The sequence below is a fragment of the Grampus griseus genome (assembly GCF_964374135.1).
Source record: "Grampus griseus genome assembly, chromosome: 1".
In the NCBI taxonomy this organism is placed as follows: domain Eukaryota; kingdom Metazoa; phylum Chordata; class Mammalia; order Artiodactyla; family Delphinidae; genus Grampus; species Grampus griseus.
In genome coordinates, this window is record NC_139017.1 from 170,857,660 (window position 1) to 170,875,547 (window position 17,888).

At 43.5% G+C, this 17,888-nt stretch overlaps 1 protein-coding gene, 1 long non-coding RNA gene and 1 pseudogene across 3 annotated transcripts in view; 2 read left to right on the top strand and 1 right to left on the bottom strand.

Annotated features, from left to right (window-relative positions):
* Nucleotides 1–270: 270 nt before the first annotated feature.
* Nucleotides 271–7,218, top strand: LOC309839261. The gene is made up of 2 exons (XR_014298491.1): nucleotides 271–816; nucleotides 6,863–7,218. It is a non-coding gene; the product is annotated as an uncharacterized lncRNA (long non-coding RNA).
* A 5,086-nt stretch (nucleotides 7,219–12,304) lies between these two features.
* On the bottom strand, nucleotides 12,305–14,527 carry LOC309835504 (small ribosomal subunit protein eS1-like; annotated as a pseudogene). Its single transcript has 4 exons — nucleotides 14,393–14,527; nucleotides 13,187–13,397; nucleotides 12,547–12,998; nucleotides 12,305–12,418 (listed from the first exon to the last, which is right to left on the bottom strand). The product of its transcript is annotated as a small ribosomal subunit protein eS1-like (transcript).
* Nucleotides 14,528–14,657: 130 nt separating this feature from the next.
* The window catches only part of FBXO42 (F-box protein 42), a 94,989-nt gene continuing 91,758 nt past the window's right edge, over nucleotides 14,658–17,888 (top strand). Inside the window, exon 1 of the mRNA XM_082674633.1 lies at nucleotides 14,658–14,871. The gene's annotated coding sequence lies outside the window, so the exon portion shown is untranslated. The remainder of the gene's footprint in view (nucleotides 14,872–17,888) is intronic.

The window sequence follows — 17,888 nt, forward strand, 5'->3', positions numbered from 1 at the left end:
AAGGGCAAACAATTACTTTTTTTTAAGTCGTAGTTTCCATAAACTGCATATTATGCTTTTTCAAAATTCTGAAAACATTTTTATACCTCAACAAAGAGAAACAGGAGATAAAACATTGACCAGCTTAAACTGGTTTTGACTCCTTAAATAGGTTGATTAATCAAATCTTGAGGGGTTTTTTATAGAGACATTACTGCGCATGTGCAAGGCCGGAACCCACGTTTCCAGGATGACCCCGGAACCAAGAATCTTCAGTCTGCGGAACTCAAACAATAGAAATGTTGCCATCGGACCCCTTAACCAGCTGAAGCAAGAAGTCCTTCAGTAAGGAAAATCCGGCTTCCATCTGCCATAGTACCTTGTTTACCATATATGGACTGCTTTGAAAACTAGCCAATCAGCTTGTGCCAAGTTTGAAATGTCCCTAACCTCTTAAATTTTGCCCCAAACCCTGGCTGGGGGAGACAGATTTGAGCCCTGCCTCCTGTCTCCTTGCCGGTCGACCTCGCAATAAAGCTTTTTCTTTTCTCAAAAGCTGGTGCCATAGTATTGGCTTCTGTGCGCGCCAGGCAGTGAGCCCTTGCTCGGTGAGAATTTCTGGCGATCGCAAACGAACTAAGCTCCTGTGATCGCCTGGCTGAGGCACTGTAGCCTCCGGCTGGGTGTAGGCCCTCGTCACCGACCCTGAGTGGACACCTAGACCCGATTTGTCTAGAGGCTCGGCTGTCGGGTTCCTGCTTCCCGCAGCAGCTGCGCTCCAAGCTCCTCCGCGCTACTTTCACTTTTGGGGAAAGAAACAGCTCCTGGATCTTTTGGGTGAGTAACCTCATTAAAACGCGCTTGTGCCTAAATTGTCTAATAACAATTATTAGACAATAAATGTCTAATCAGGATTGTGGGTTAGAGTCCCACTCTAAGGGAGACAGTATAAAAGGTTCAATCCGTTGTCTGGGAACTAAGATCCCACAAGCCGCACAGCGCGGCCAAAAAAAAAGTTATAACCACCGAGGTACCCAAAAGATCCGGTTAGAATCCCAGGCCTTTGGATTTCTTGGTCTATGTCTGACTGTTTTGTTTGTTAGGAATTGGCTAATAGGGTTAACTATTGGATGACCACCGAAAAACTTTATTGAATCTGTTTTATGTCATTTTGCTGTGGTCATCCTGAGAAAAAAATACTTCCAAGATGGGGAATGATAACAGCGTACCAGACGGCACTCCCTTGAAAAGTGTTCTTTGAGGTTGGTCAATGTTTACCTCTAATGATGAAAGAGGTATGAAAAAAAAGAAAATGATTTTCTTTTGTGACACTGCCTGGCCCAAATATCTACTGGAGTCAGGGGAAAAATGGCCCCCAAATGGGTCTTTGAACTATAATACTATTATACAGTTAGACTCGTTTTGTAAGAGAGAGAAAAAATGGGACGAAATCCCATATGTAGACTCATTTATGTCTTTATATAAGAGGAGAGATATGCATAAGGCATTTATTGATGAAATGATGGGTCAGAGGGAAGAACCTCACAAAAAGCCTGTTTTACCCGAGTCAAAGTCTAATGACGATCTAGTCCCTCCGTCTGCACCTTTTGCAGTAGCCGGACTGTGGGCACTTCCTACGGTAGCCCCTCCCTCAGCACCTCTTGTGGTTCCCGGGAATCCTGAAGGGGATCTTCCTGCAGGCAGTGCCAAGGCTTTTACCAGTCCTCCTAGGGCTGCTGGTCCGGCTCTGTACTCGCCCTTAGCAGATGGTCAACAAGGAATGGTCTACCCTCCCTGTACCCTCCAGGGTATTCAGTTTGGCCCAGGGAACACTCGACTGTAGGCGGGACAATTTCCGTTAAGGCAGGTCCCAGCAGGCTTGGATGACCAAGGCCAATCCAGAGCACTTGGAATCATGCATCATCGTTTATCAGTCATAGATTTCCTTAACTATAAAGCTAAAATGCCATCTTATCAAGATGATCCTAGGAATATGGAGAATCTCTTTACATATATTTTTGCTGTTTTTCATCCTAACTGGGCTGACATACAGACCCTCATGTGTATCCTACTCAGTCCAGAGGAACGCAGCATGATATTAGAGAAGGCCTTCCAGGAAGCCAAAAGTCTTCATGAATTAAAACCAAATAATCCAATCAGAACTCCAGCAAAGCAGGCCATCCCTGGAACTGAACCAGAATGGGATCCCAGTGACCCAGGGGATCAAGCAAGGCTGAATCATTATAAAGATTGTTTAATAACTGGACTGCAAAAAGGGGCAAACAGCTTCAAGAGGGTCCGGAATGTACAGCCAGGGCCTGAGGAGGGCCCATTCACCTTCCTTGAAAGCCTTTATGAGGCTTTCCGAAAATATACTGATATTGATCCGGAACACCCAGATGACATGGGACTGGTCAATTTAAACTTTATCGGTCAGAGTGCCCGAGATATAAGAAAAAACCTAGAACGACTGGAAGGGGGATCATGGACACCAACGTCTCAGTTGGTCCAGATTGCTTTTGAAGCGTTCAAAGGCCGATAAGAAATTTGGGAGAAGCAGGAGCAATGCATCGAGCAATGCATCCTGAGGCAGGTTGCTCTGCTCAGCTGTAACCAGTCAAAACCCAGCAGGACGTCTGCAGGAGAGAACAGACGACCACGGGTAAGACCCTGGGGACCTCCAAAACCCAGCCGGAAAGGCCATCCATCTGTTGGGCCACAACAGTGTGCCTTTTGTAAACAGGAAGGGCACTGGAAAAGGGAGTGTCCCAAAAGCAGACAGGGCCCCCTCTCCCCCAAGATAACATCCATTACTGGTGTATCTGGGGAAGTCTCTCAGAAACCTTTTCTACAATGGCTTGAATGTCATGTAGAGAAAACACATGTAAAGTACAGCTTTGTGTATGTGCCTGGATGTCATAGTCCCTAACCAGGGCAAGAGGTACTAACAAATTTAAATGACCAAGTGGGTTTCTCAGCAGAAAAAGTAGACACCAAAGTACTCCCAGGTCAAGACTGCGCCCTCCAAGCTGCGCCATTACAATTGGGAGACAAGCCTCAACCAGATGTCCCTGAAGAAATTCTTCAAAAGGTAAGAGCAGAAGTTTGGGCTGACGGGACACCAGGAAGAGCCAAGACGGCTGACCCAATAGTAGTAAAACTCCACCCAGGTGCCCAGGCTCCAAAGTTAAAGCAGTACCCTTTAAAGAGGCACCCAAAGGAAGGTATAAAGCCTCTGATAAACACTTTTCTTAAATGCCAATTAATCCGACCTTGTCAATCCCCGTATAACACTCCCATCCTACCAGTACAAAAACCTGGGACTGGAGATTATCGTTTTGTACAGGATTTGAGAGCTATCAACCAAATTGTAGAGGATGTACATTCGGTGATGCCAAATCCTTATACTTTGTTTACAACTTTATCTGGAGACTTTTGCTGGTTTACAATTCTGAACTTAAAAGATGCTTTTTATTGCATATGTCCCTAAGTCCTGAGTCCCAGGAACTGTTTGCCTTTGAGTGGAATGATCCAGAGACTAATATAAAACAGCAGTAATCCTGGACTGTACTTCCACAAGGATTTAAAAATGCCCCCACCATCTTTGTGGAGGCCTTAGCCAAGGACTTAAAGGATCTCCAATTAAATGAAGGAGTCTTACTCCAGTATGTGGATGATATATTTACTAAGCGCTAGTATAACTAAGGAAGCTTCAGACCAAAATACAATCTTCACTTTAAAGTTTTTGGCAGACCGGGAATATAAAATCTCCAAGGGAAAGGCACAAATTTCTCAACCAGCTGTAAAATATCTAGGAATTGAGTTATCAAAAGGAGAAAGAAACTTGCCAGATTGAAGGGAAGCACCCACCACCAGAAAGCAATTGAGAAGATTCTTAGGAATGGCTGGGTTTTGTTGTATTTGGATTCCTAACTTCGGACTTATAGTCAAACCTCTATATGAGTCTCTCAAAAGAAATGCCAATGAGCCATTAAGCTGGACTGCGAAATGCCAGGAGTCATTCCGTACCATCAAGGAGAAAATTTCAACAGCCCCAGCACTTGGTCCTCCAGACATTAGAAAGTTATTTGATCTTTTTGTGCATGAAAGACAGAGCATGAGTCTTGGAGTGCTAACTCAAAATTTAAATACTGCCAGAAGGCCAGTAGCTTACTTTTCCAAACAATTGGATGTTGTAACTCAAGGATGGCCAGTTTGCCTCTGGGCTGTGGCTGCAACCTGGGACCTTTTACAAGAAGCTGAAAAATTTACCCTGGGTTGTCCTACCACTGTGCACACCCCACATCGTGTGCAACTTTTACTTGAACCAAAGGGCCGATATTGGCTTACTTTGGGGAGACTGGGCAAATACCAGGCCATACTATTTGACAACCCAAAGGTAACATTAAAAGAAGTATCTGCTTTAAACCCAGCCACTCTGCTCCCCGGAAGAACCTGTTCACGATTGTACATGAAAACAGAAGAACCTGTTCACGATTGTATACAAAAAATTGAAGAAGAGTATTCTAGCAGACCTGACCTGACTGATCAGCCTTTAGAGAATCCAGATATGGAAATGTTTGCAGTCGGGAACAGCCTCATGGATCGTGGACTCCGAAAAGCTGGATATGCAGTGGCAACTCATCAGGAGGTCGTAGAAGCAGAAGCTCTCCCTCCAGGTACGTCTGTCCAGAAGGCAGAGCTCGTAGCCCTCAGGAGAGCCCTGCATCTTGGAGCTAAGAAAAAGGTAACCATTTATACTGCTTCTAAGTATGCCTTCTCTGTCATGCATGCACATGGGGCCATGTGGAAAAAGAGAGGTCAACTAACATCAGAAAAGAAAAAAATTAAACATGCAGAGGCGATACTGGCCTTATTAAACTCTGTTTTTAATGCCGGAAGAAGTAGCCATAGTACATTGCCCGCACCAAAAGACTGATAGCTGTATAGCTAAAGGAAATAGTTTGGCTGAACACGTAGCAAAACAGGCAGCCAGAGCCAAACACCCTAGCACTCATTCAAAGTGTGGACCTGTCCCTGTTTAAGACTCAGCATTCAGAAATGGATCTAGAGAGAGATGATGATGGGGATTTCACACTGACTCTTGAGACATAGATGGTGATCAGTACCAAACAAACAAAGAAGGCTGGATATATAATGAACAGGGATTAGTGCTTATGCCCCAACATTTAATGGAAAGAATTATCACTCATCTACATCAAGGAACCCATTACGGGAAGGATGCAACCTATCATTGGCTACTAAAGTTTATTGTTAGTCCATAAATGCAAAGGACCATCCAAAAGGTAATACAAAATTGCCTGATTTGCACCAGAAACAATCCTAAAGCCGGGCCACCTCCAATATTCAAAGGAGTGCAAACCCGAGGGACAGAACCAAGAGATGCCTGGCAAATAGACTTTACTGTTATGCCAAGAGCCATGGGACATTATAGATATTTGCTGGTATTTGTGGACACCTTCACAGGACGGGTCAAAGCTTTTCTGTGCTGGAGAGAGAAATCTTCCTAGGTAAAAAGGCGTTACTAAAAGAAATTAGCCCTCATTTTGGGTTGCCTCTTTCCATTCAAAGTGACAGTGGAGGAGCTTTCATAGCCAAGGTAACGCAAGGGGTATCTGGGGCCCTCGGACTACAATAGAAGTTACATGCTTCATGGAGCCCTTATGACTGAAATGATGAATCATACCTTAAAAGAGACAATCACCGAAGTATGTTAAGAAACCAACTTCACTTGAGATAATGTCTTAACAGTTGTCCTGCCGAGGGTAAGAGCAGCCCCTAGAAGCAAGCGCCACTTGAGCCCTTATGAAATGTTAACAGGAGACCCTTCCTTAAGACTAAGTATTGTTGCTGTCTTGAAAGTGATCTCATTGTAAAAGAAGTAGATACTATAAAATGTGTACAGTCCCTTGGTGCTATCTTATTTTCTGTATATAAATATGCCTCTAGCCAATTACCATTTCCTGCAGACATTCCTGTGCACTGCATAAGCCCAGGGAATTGGGTCCTCCTCAAACTTGGAAAAATGACTGCCCTGAGGATCAACTGCAACCCAAGTGGATTGGAGCCTATGAAGTCCTTCTGGTGACACATTCTTCAGTAGAGCTGAAAGGAGTTAAACCTTGGATACACCCCTCCAGAGTAAAAATAGTACCCATTTCTAACCAGCACCCCCCTTGTCCCCTTTACAGTTCCCAAACAGGGCACGCTCTCCATGGACAGGAGGAAGTAGGAGGACCCAACCTTCCTAACACTAGAGGGGCCTGGAAACCCACTACTGATTTCTCGGCCCCTAATTACACTTGTAAACCCTTAACTGAACTTAAGTTACTTTTCACATAGAAACAGGACAGCTAAGTCTCCACCTGGTCAGGAAGAGAAGACGAGGACATCTTGAAAGTAGACAGCTCCACCTAGAAGTCTGGACCAGGCTGATATAAATCCAAATTCAGTCACTAAGAATGTTAAAAATAACATGTTTTCACTGGTTCCCAAAGAATAAGGTCTGTTTCTGGAGGACTGTTAAAATTAGGAATCATAGTTCTGTGTATCATGGGGTTAATCTTTTTACTCACCAAATTTTTTACTTATTGTCTATCTCATATATTTAAAAAGGCCTCCCCCACTCACATGTTGATTGCCCAAGACTTAAGCGTTCAAAGTGGGACTCGTGAATATTTACAATCAAGTGCAAAAACAATTTCATTCCTCTTATAAAAATCTATGCCCCTTCTCAGCAGGAAGCAGCTAGAGCGGTCGTCGCCCTATTTCCCTTAAGATTGAGGAATGTACAAAGTAAAAGGGGGGCACTAAAACAGCACATAAAATATTGACCTGCTTATCCTGGTTTTGTCTCAAATAGGTTGTTGACTAATCAAATCTTGAGTTATTCTACAGAGACAGCACTCCCATGTGCAAGACAGGAACCCATGTCTCCAGGATGACACCAGAACCAAGAATCTTCAGTCTGCAGAACTCAAACAATAGACATGTTGCCACTGGAGCCCTTTACCAAGCAAGAAGTTCTTCAGTAAGAAAAATCCAGCTTCCAGCTGCCCAAATAGCTTGATTCCAATCAGCTTCTGACTGTCAACACTAGCCAATAAGCTTGTGAAATTCTTCTAACTTACATTTTGCCCTGAACACTGGACAGGGAGACAGATTTGAGCCCTGCCTCCTGTCGGTTGACTCACAATAAAATGCTTTCTTTTCTTAAAAGCTGGTGCCATAGTATTTGCTTCTATGTGTGTTAGACAGTGAGCCCTTGCTTGGTAACAAAAGGATGAAAAATATCCGCTGATGCATAAAACATTTTCTTATTTCTATCTGGTAGAGTGAAAATGATTACAGTATTTCCTGCTCATAAAGCAGTATTCCAAGCATCTATTAACACTAGTTTATATCCTTGAGGTGAAAACATTAGTTGTTTTATCAACATTAGTTGATAAAATTGCACCTGAGCTGGATGACCAGAACTGCTGAAGTTCTCCTGAGTCTTTAATGACAGATACGTACATTAACTTCGAAAGTTACTTTATGTGTCTTCCTAAACAATGTTCTTTTTTTTTTTTTCTACAGTATAGAATTGGAGACCCTGGACTTTAAAGTTCAACTTTGGATACTTCCAACTTTTTTTTTTTTTTGCGTACGCGGGCCTCTCACTGCTGTGGCCTCTCCCATTGCGGAGCAGAGGCTCCAGACGCGCAGGCTCAGCAGCCATGGCTCACGGGCCCAGCTGCTCCGCAGCATGTGGGATCTTCCTGGACCGGGGCACGAACCCTCATCCCCTGCATTGGCAGGCGGACTCTCAACCACTGCGCCACCAGGGAAGCCCTGGACACTTCCAACTTTAATATGCTGTGTGATCTTATGGAAGTTGCTTAGGATTTCTGTGCCTCAGTTTCCCCAAGTGTAAAAAAAGATAATAATAATAGCTCCTTCAAAGGTAGATTGTAAGGATTAAATGAGTTACTATGCTAAAAAGCTTAGGAAAATGCTTAACCCATAGTAAGAGTTCTAAAAATTAGCTATTATCATTATAGAGGTGTCTTGCCTGCCTTAAGAAGACTTATAATTCTCACTTCTCTAGTTATCCTTTTTTCCCCAAAACACAAAAGCAGGAGGAAAAGCAAACACCTTGTGATTTTATTCTCACTGACATGTTCCTGTAGGCCTCTCAGTATTAAAACCATATCATTCAGTAGTGTTGCATTTGGCTACTATAATCAAGTTATCTGACTTAGAGTGGGTTTTTTGAATGGGTTTTTTCTTGTGTTATTAGCATGCCATTAATCTTTCTTTTTTTTAAATAAATTTATTTTTGGCTGCGTTGGGTCCTCCTTGCTTCGTGCAGGCTCTCTCTGGTTGCGGCGAGCAGGGGCTACTCTTCATTTTGGTGCGCGGGCTTCTCATTGCAGTGGCTTCTCTTGTTGCGGAGCATGGGTTCTAGGCATGTGGGCTTCAATAGTTGTGGTGCACGTGCTCTAGAGTGCAGGCTCAGTTGTTGTGGTGCACAGGCTTAGTTGCTCCGCGGCATGTGGGATCTTCCTGGACCAGGGCTCGAACCCATGTCCCCTGCTTTGGTAGGCGGATTCTTAAGCACTGCACCACCAGGGAAGTCCACCATTAATCTTTCTAAAGTGACAATTTCCTGTTGAGAAATGTTGCCATTTGTATTCCTAATGATTATTATAAATTGCAGTCATGTATTAACTGACTAGTCTTTATTTAAAGTAACATGCTTACTAATTTTCTGGTTTCATGACTTCCTGTCTCTGGAATATCAGTCATCTCTGAGTCTGTCCTCAGTCCACTGTTTTTACCTAGATGCTCATAGTGTAAGCCACCCACTGTTGGTGACTCCCAAAGTTGATTTACAGCCCTGAATTGACCTGGTGTTTCCGATTCATATAGCTAGGCTTCTTATTGGCACTTCACATGGCTATTCCACTAGCAGCTCAAATACTCTATTCTAAAATATCACTAATACCGTTAACGGCCTGACCAACTTCAAAGATGAAAGATTTTGTCTTGGGCTTCCCTGGTGGCGCAGTGGTTAAGAATTTGAGCCTGTGCTCTAGAGCCCGTGAACCATAACTACTGAGGCTGCATGCTACAACTACTGAAGCCCGCGTGCCTAGAGCCCATGCTCTGCAACAAGAGAAGCCACTGCAATGAGAAGCCCGTTGCACTGACCACGCTCACCGCAACTAGAGAAAGCCCGCACGCAGCAACAAAGACCCAATGCAGCCAAAAATAAATAAATAAATAAATTTTAAAAAAAAGATTTTGTCTGTTCACTCTCTGGAACTATATTTACTTTGAATATATCCTCCCGTGAACTCATTCTTTTAAGTAAATTATCCTAACTGAGCCTTGGCAGCAGAAAGGTGGATGAGACCATCAATCAGTCATCACCTATGTCTAGTTTTCCGTAATTGCAAGTCATGAAGTCGTTTTAGGCTTTGTAGTTGCAGTATGTTACCAGCAGAGGGAGACAGTTTATTACAATTGTGTTACATTTGGCAATGAGCCTCACTTAACAAAGGAATTTGCTGGGCATTTTTTTTAAATTGTTTCTGATATTCTCCAATTATCTTTTTAAAAATTAATTAATTTATTTATTTTTGGCTCCGTTGGGTCTTCGTTGCTGCTCGTGGGCTTTCTCTAGCTATGGCAAGCGGGGGCTACTCTTCATTGTGATGTGCAGGCTTCTCACTGTGGTGGCTTCTCTTGGTGCGGAGCACGGGTTCTAGGCACGTGGGCTTCAGTAGCTGTGGCACGCGGGCTCAGTAATTGTGGCTCGTGGGCTCTAGAGCACAGGCTCAGTAGCCGTGGCACACGGGCTTAGGTGCTCCACGGCATGTGGGATCTTCCCAGACCAGGGATTGAACCTGTGTCCCCTGCATTGGCAGGTGGACTCTTAACCACTTCACCACCAGGGAAGTCCCATGGTGGGCATTCTTAAGACTGAATCTACTAAGAGACCAGAAAGATAGATATCTTGGAGCTCGATTGAGCTCGTTTCCTTTGCAAAGGAAATAGCTTTTCTTCCACTAAATGGATAATCAAGAGGCCAGCCCTAGTTAATCACATAGGCCTCCTGGGCAAGTCCCTTCCTCATCTGTAAAATGAGGGGATGGAACCAAGTAAGGTCTAAAATTGAGGAAGTGGTGGAAGTTTCTTCCTCCAGGGGGAGAGCCCCAAAAGTTGAGGCAGTGGCATAAACAGGCACGGGCAGAGACCCTAAAGCATGAGCTTCTCTTTCTTGTGAAATATGTTTGTTATACCCTTCATGTTTGGGGCTTAGTGATTTGCACTCAGACCTGCAGGTACCTTTGATCCATCACGTGAAACAGTCTGGTATGTGATAGGAATATAAGAGCAAAGCCCATAGTGAGAAGACTTTCCATCTGATTTCCAAGGTGGGGCTATGCAGACAGTTAAATAAATGGCAAAACCTACCAGTATTTAAAATGTACATGCCCGTTGAGCCAGCAATTGCATTTCTAGGAAATTTCCCTGTAGATACATTGGCTCATATGCAAATAAAATTATGATGCTATTCATTGCTGCTTTGTTTATAATCACAAAAGACTGGAAACAAATGTCCATCCCTAGAGGATTCATTTTAAAACTATATGGTCGGGCTTCCCTGGTGGCGCAGTGGTTGAGAGTCTGCCTGCCGATGCAGGGGACACGGGTTCGTGCCCCGGTCTGGGAAGATCCCACATGCCGCGGAGCGGCTGGGCCCGTGAGCCATGGCAGCTGAGCCTGCGCGTCCGGAGCCTGTGCTCCGCAACGGGAGAGGCCACAACAGTGAGAGGCCCGTGTACCGCAAAAAAAAAAAAAAAAAAAAAAAACTATATGGTCCAGCCATGCAAAGGAATAGAATGAATTGTTAACTTAGATGGTTCTAAATAAACTGACATTAAATGATCTCGAAGAACTATAGTTAAGTTTAAACAAAAAGCAAGATCCAGAGCAGTGTGTATAGTCGGCTGCTGTTTGTAGGCTTATCTATTTATATGTGTATGTGTGTGTTTGTATATGCATCTCTGGAAAGATACAAGGGACTTGTAACAGTGGTCACTTTGGTGGAGAGGCAAGGTTTACCAGGTAGCTGGGGGGACTGGTAGGATGGACTTAATATTTATTATATGTCCTTTTGTACCTTTTGACTTTTGTTTTATGTACATATATTATTTATTCTAAATAAGTAAGAGCATAAGAAATGAATTTCAGTAATGGATTGTGGGGATGAACTCTGCATGATACTTATGAGAGAGACCATAGCCACTCCTCTCATCCTAGCCTTATATCTCGTCCCCGTACCTCCAGCCATGTCCCAATCTGTCTTCACACTGCAGAGAGATTGTGCTAAAACACCATTTCATCACATATCCTCTTTGCCCCCCAATCTCCATGACCTAGGAGGTAATACCCAGTTTTCTTCCTGATATTCCAGGCCGTATATAAACTGACCTCAATCTTATGTCCTGTTGTTTGTCAGAAGCAACATTGTGTAGAGTTCAATAGCAAAGGCTTAGAGGTGAGACCACCTGCGTTCAAACCCTACCCATGACCATGAGTTGAGTCACTTAATCCCTGGGTGCTTCAGGTTCATCATCTGTAACATAAGCTCAACAATGGCACTTACTTAGCAGTATTTGGTACATAATGAGAGTATACAATATACATCGACTGTGATTATTATTAAAGACTTTGCTTTAATAATAATACCTTTGTGCTTATCACAACTGATAATTTTATATTGGCTTATTTATTTGTTTATTGTCTGTCTCTCCCAGTAAACTGTTGGGCTCTCCATGAGGGCAGGGACTTTGTTGTTTTATTTAAAAGTACATTGCTGTACATACCACATGGCTTGGCACATATTAGGTGCTCACTAAATATTTGACTGAATGCCCTCTTAGTTTTCAAATTCCCAGTTCATTCATTCTTTCATCCATTTAACAAATATTTAGCGAGTCCCTACAGGGTGCCAGTCTCTATAATTATGTGATAAAGCATTGAACAAAACAGACAAAAATCCCTGCCGTCCTTGAGCTAGGAGATTCAGGGTGGAGTGGTTTCTGTATTTGAACCTGTTCTAACATAATCTAGCAGTTCCAAACCTAACTGGACATCAGAATCCCTGGGGAGCTTTAGAAGAAGTCTGAGTCAGTGTCTAAAGTGAGCCCTGCAACCTGCATTTTTTTATACAAGTAAGATTTTATTTTTGTCACTGTTAAGAGTCTGAATTTTAAACAGATTCTTGGACTCATGACTCATATTAGTTGGCTCATTCAACTTTAGTACCTATCTCACCCCCAGTAGCTTTTCCAGAACTACTACCTTCATCATGAAACTCCATGAGTTTTCCCAGTTCAAACTTGAACTTCTTCAGCATTTTTACTTTATTGTCTATTTATTTTTATTAAAATTTTTTTTATTGAAATATAGTTTATTTACAATGTTGTGTTAGTTTCAGGTGTACAGCAAAGTGATTCTATTATACATATGTATATATATTTGCATTTTTACTTTTCTAACAAAGACATCATGGAGTGGATAATTAGACTGGTGAGCCTCATGTCTTTTCCAATGCTGTCTGGAATCAACTTATTGACAATTTCTATCTAGTCATTTGTCTGCATCATCTTCTGGATTTGTCAGACCCGTTGGTGCTGAGCGTAAGAGGTCTTCTGAATTTGATTGTTGCATTTTTTTAGTAAAGCCAAGAGAGAATAGACAAGCAAATAACCATTGGTAGTCTTGACATCAACATGAGTTTCAATCACGATCTGCTGTTTTTTTGACCATGGAGCTCCTTTTGTCACAGGTATGATCCATGCCATGGAAATTAAGCAGTTTTTCCCCTGAACATCTTCAGTAATCAGCTTGAATTTTTTTAATGTAACTTCATCATTCTGCAGATCAGGAAGGCTCACTTCAAAAACAACAACCCCTGAGGCCATCAGATGGGATTTTGGTTCCCAGAGGTTTTTTTTTTTTTTTTAAGATTTTTTTGATGCGTACTATTTTTAAAGTCTTTATTGAATTTGTTACAATATTGCTTCAGTTTTATGTTTTGTTTTTTTGGCCATGAGGCATGTGGGATCTTAGCTCCCCAACCAGGGATCAAACCCCCACCCCCTGCATTGGAAGGCAAAGTCTTAACCACTGGACTGCCAGGGAAGTCCCCCCGGAGTTCTTATGACTAGTGTTTTTCCAATATTTCTTATATTGAACATAGCTGGTGCTTTCACAACATACCAATCTTTCTTAGAAAACAGATCAACCACTTTCTTCTTGGTACCCTTTTTGCTGCTATTCATAAGGTGCTTGTTCTTGCTGACCTCCGTGGTACTGTTCAGAGAGCCAAAAGGTGGAGCCTGCATTTTTAAAAGGAAGTGCTCAAAAGCTGGTCCAGTGTTTCTGACATTGAGTCTACAGGGTACTTGGGGGTCAGGGTGGTGGGGTTCACAAGTTCTATGACAATTTTTAAGTTTGGGATTTTTAATGATACAATTTTAATATTTATTTATATTTATAATTGCCAAGTTTCTCTTTTGCAGTGATATTTCCTAACTGAAAGTCTTGAGTTTCTTAAATCAGTGTTTCTCATACTGGGATTCCATGAGTGTTTACCCAGGGGTCTTTGCATTATTCAAGTTTGTGGAACACTGATCTAGTGCTTTCTAGTGTGAGATTGACCCAAGTTTGTTCAATAGCATCTTGCCTTCCCAACTTGAGAGCAGACCTGGGTTCTGGCCCAGCCCTATGTCCTAAGAGATGTCCCAGAAGGTCCACTTTACCCAGGGTGGTGGGCTGGCAGCTCAAGGTTGCTTCATTTTTGGGTGCAAGGGGTGAAGACTGAAGCCCTTGGGCTCTGTATCTCTGGCATTTCCTTAGACCACATGCTGTGCAGGTAATTCACGGAGGTTCTCACCTACACACCAGGCTGCTCCCTTGGAAGGGGGATTTTGCTGGAACCAGTGATAGTGATACTGGAAAGTACAAGAGCTTGGGAACCAGAAGCGCCTGAGTTCAAATCCTACCTTCCCCCCCAACTCCCCAGATATGTGGCTTTGGGAAAATAACTGATATATCCCGCACCTCAGTTTCCTCATCTGAAACATGGAGCTAGTAACAAGTCACACAATGGTTGGTACACAATTATGGGAGGCTTCGGTTGCATAACCAAGGCACTGAGTTTCTCTCCTTCAGTTGATATCAAGAGCGCTTGTGCTCATCGGGCCCTCGGGGTACACATGAATTAATTCCTGGTCTAACATCTATCATAGACTCAAGCCGTTGGGAAAACTGCTCGGTTGTCCCTAGCAGCGCAGAGGAGGGTGAGTGCAGTTCTAATGCCGTTTGTAGGCACCCGAAGAAAGCGGGCGCGGAAGCGCGAGGTTTCCTCACTCCAGCTTGGCTCCCCCAGGCGGCGTTCCAACCTCGGAGAATCTCCGGGGACCAGGGGGGTGGGGGCGGCGGGCCGCGGCGTGTACCTTCCCAACATGGCGCCGCCCATAGGCCGCCTGCCGCGGTCCCACCGCACTGACGTGTGTGCGCGCGCGTGTGTCCTGTGTGCCGGTCTCCGGCGCATGCGCGCTCCGTGTGGTCTTCTCCCGGCCAGAGCAGCAGGAGCGGCGGCGGCGACGGTGACGGCGGCGGAGGCGGCTGCGGCGTTAGAGCGGAGGAAGATGGCGGCTCGGAGCGGCTGGGTGTCCCGCCAGCTGTGAGGAATCCCGAGTGCGGCAAGCGCGGCCTGGGGTGGAGCGCCTCTGCTCAGATCCTATCCCCGGCTCCCTCACCTTCTTCGCCAGCGGAGCGTACCCGAGAGCGTGGCGCTGGCTGGGCCAGGTGAGGCCTTTTCCTCTCCCGGGGCCGCGGCGGGGAGCTGGCGGCTTATGCCCTTTATGCCACGGGTCCGGCGCAGGCCCTGCACCCCGCGCGGGGGTCGGTGCCGGCTGCCCTGGGGGCCTTGCTGTAGTCATTCTCGGCCTCCCCGGGTGAGGCAGGGCGGAGAACCCCTTTCCAGGCAGCCCTTGGGATGGGGGCGAACCCGGCCTCTCCCCTCTAGCACGGCGGTTTTCGTCCCCGCACCGGAGCCACGAAAGGGTGTGTGGCCAGTGTAAGGATGGCTTTGGGGTGTCAAATTATCTTCCACCCCACCCCCAAATCTTTAACGCCTTTTGAGAGGAGCCGGAGTTCGGTGCCCTCCAAAATTGGGGCTGCGGCGAGGGGCCAGCATCTCTGAAGCTGCAAAAGGAAGATTTTGGAAGTGGCTTAAAAAATGAAACACAAGCAGCCTTTCCTACCCCTTAGTTTTTTGAGTGTTCCCCCAGTGAGGTAGGAACTGCGGATCTCCTTGATTGAGACAGCAGCCCACGTTGTGACCGTGGAAGGCTTCTGGTGAGAATTGGTGCAAAGGGAACCGTGGAGGGTGGGAACCAATTTGTAAACGAAGAAAAAAACAGTCGTAAGATCTTGATAGTGTCTGGAAAGTAACTTCGGGGCTAATGAAGTCCTCTCGATCCTTTGAAACCTTTGGATTGTTGAGATTCGGAATACCCAATTGCTTTTGTCCGTTAATCTCCCGAATTTTATTAGGAAAATAAAAGCTTCATTTCTCAATTGCCAAAGTCTTTGGACTTTTCTGTGGTGGGATTCCTACTGCTCAGCGTGAAGATTCAGACACATTACCAGTTCTCGCTTGCTGGCAGGGACATTGTACTATACTTACCCTTTTTGAGAACAACTTTTGTTGTTGTTGTTCAAATGCTAATTTGGAGACTTTGTTTCTTTCAAGTAGGGAAGCCGGTTTGAAGCCTTGTGGTCTCTTCCTTGAGGAATGAAGGCTTCAGTTGCAGTTGTGCTACGGGGAATTGTTGAGGAGATAGCATTGGCTTGGGCACACCAAATACCTTTTATAACTTAAATTTGTGTTTAAGAATGATGACGTCATGGATTTAAAGGGACAAGGAAAATTTGAGAGGAAATAGCATCAGTTAGAATTGAACATTTAAGATTCAGTCTATAGCTTTTACAGTGAATAGTGGTGCTCTGTTTCAGATCCCTAATTTTGAGCGTATTCATGTGTATAATCTGATTGGTTTCCTTTCTGTTGTATGTTGTCATTTTATATCCTGTAACTGTTTGCTTTTTACAAGCCCAGTATGAATATATTACTTTATCTACATTGACCTATGGGTGTTTTGTCTGTTTCAAAAAGCTTTTAATTGTTAAAATGACAACTGTTTAGTTTAATAGTAGCTAATTTTTTGACCATTTTTTTCTTTTCTTAAAGCCTTTTCCATAGAGATTTGTACATTTTCTTAGTGCCTTTGCTAAGGACATAAACCTAAACCAACAACTTCTCCATTTTAGACAATTGGAGAGCCACTCTCCATTTCAATTTGCTAATAAAGAGTCATGAAATTAATGCAGTGAAACATCCTGGTGGTTTGACATTATACTTCTTGGCATAATGTGTTGCATTGTTGTGCTAAATCATCATCAGATATTGATGCACCTTCATGACATCCATGACATCATTCACTCTCCAGCATTTTGCCTTTTGCAGTTTCTTGCCTTCTCAGAGTCACAAAGAAAGAGGATCAGGAAAAATAGCTTAGGATGCTTCTTAAATGTCTGATTTCTAGAAGAGCCTTCTCTAACACCGCTTTATATAGTTAAAACCCTTCTGTAGGACTCAGAGCTGTGTAATTGCTACCCATTGTGAAAATGCTAGCAAAACCTCTAGGTTTTACAAGAATATTGAGGTCCCAAGGAGAAGTTATCTCAAAGATGAACAAATACGCGATTATCTTTGTGATTTCAGGGTTGTTTTAGTCTATATAAAACTAGAAGCCATTTGTTTAAATATTGCCCTTCCCACTTCACAAGATTGTTAATGTGAAGCAAAAGAGTAATGTTTGTGAAAGTGCTTTGTAAAATAGAAGGTGAATGTAAGATTGATTATTCAATAACCAGTTTTATGAAAATACCTATTGAGAGCCCTCTGTGTGTTGGACATTTTGGGAAGTAGGTACTGATGATTCTAACCGTTTTTGGTCTCAAGTTGCCTGCAGTCTGGTCGGGGAGCCAGACTGAGAAACTAGTTAAATATATTGTAGTGTAAAAAATGCACTGAATGCAACCAAGGGAGTCAAGGAAGGCTTCTCAGAGCCAGGATGTCTTTCCCCAACCTTTCCTGTTATTCTGCAGAAAAATATGCCTTTTGTGAGCAACCTGCTTTTTATAAAAACTTAAAAATTTTCTGTCACAAGTTCTTTTCCTCTTTTATTCATTCATTGTCATGACACTTCCCACACAGTATGCCCCAGTTATGGTTTCTGCATTCTCAAAAATCCACCAGAGTCTTGGGAGAACCTTTTTGAGAGTGAGTCATATGCACAGGCAATAAACACAAACATTGCAGCTGCAGTTTCAAATATCTCCGATTACTAAGTGGTGACAGCTCTAGAGTGGTGATGCTTTTATTTTTGTTTTGTAAACTGGCACAAGAAGTACTGTATGATTTGAATTTGATCACATTCAGTTAATAAGTGTTTAGTTGTCAGTCCCTTAGAATGTTGACTGTAAGTGATTAATGTACTGTCTCCGGTCTCCCAATAATAAATAAAACAAGAAGGTCCTTCTCCTTTTGAGGTGAAGCTGACAGTTTAAGCCAGAAGTATACTAAACTGTTTTATAGAATCTATTTATGTAGATCGAGGCTGCTTAGCATCTCTGATATTAAACTTCTGTTCAATGCAAGTTCCTCGTCTTAGTGCTGTGGTATTTTATGATTCATTTAGCATGTTGTCACCTACATTGCAGAAATTTTATGGATTTTTGGATTGAGTGGAATCTGT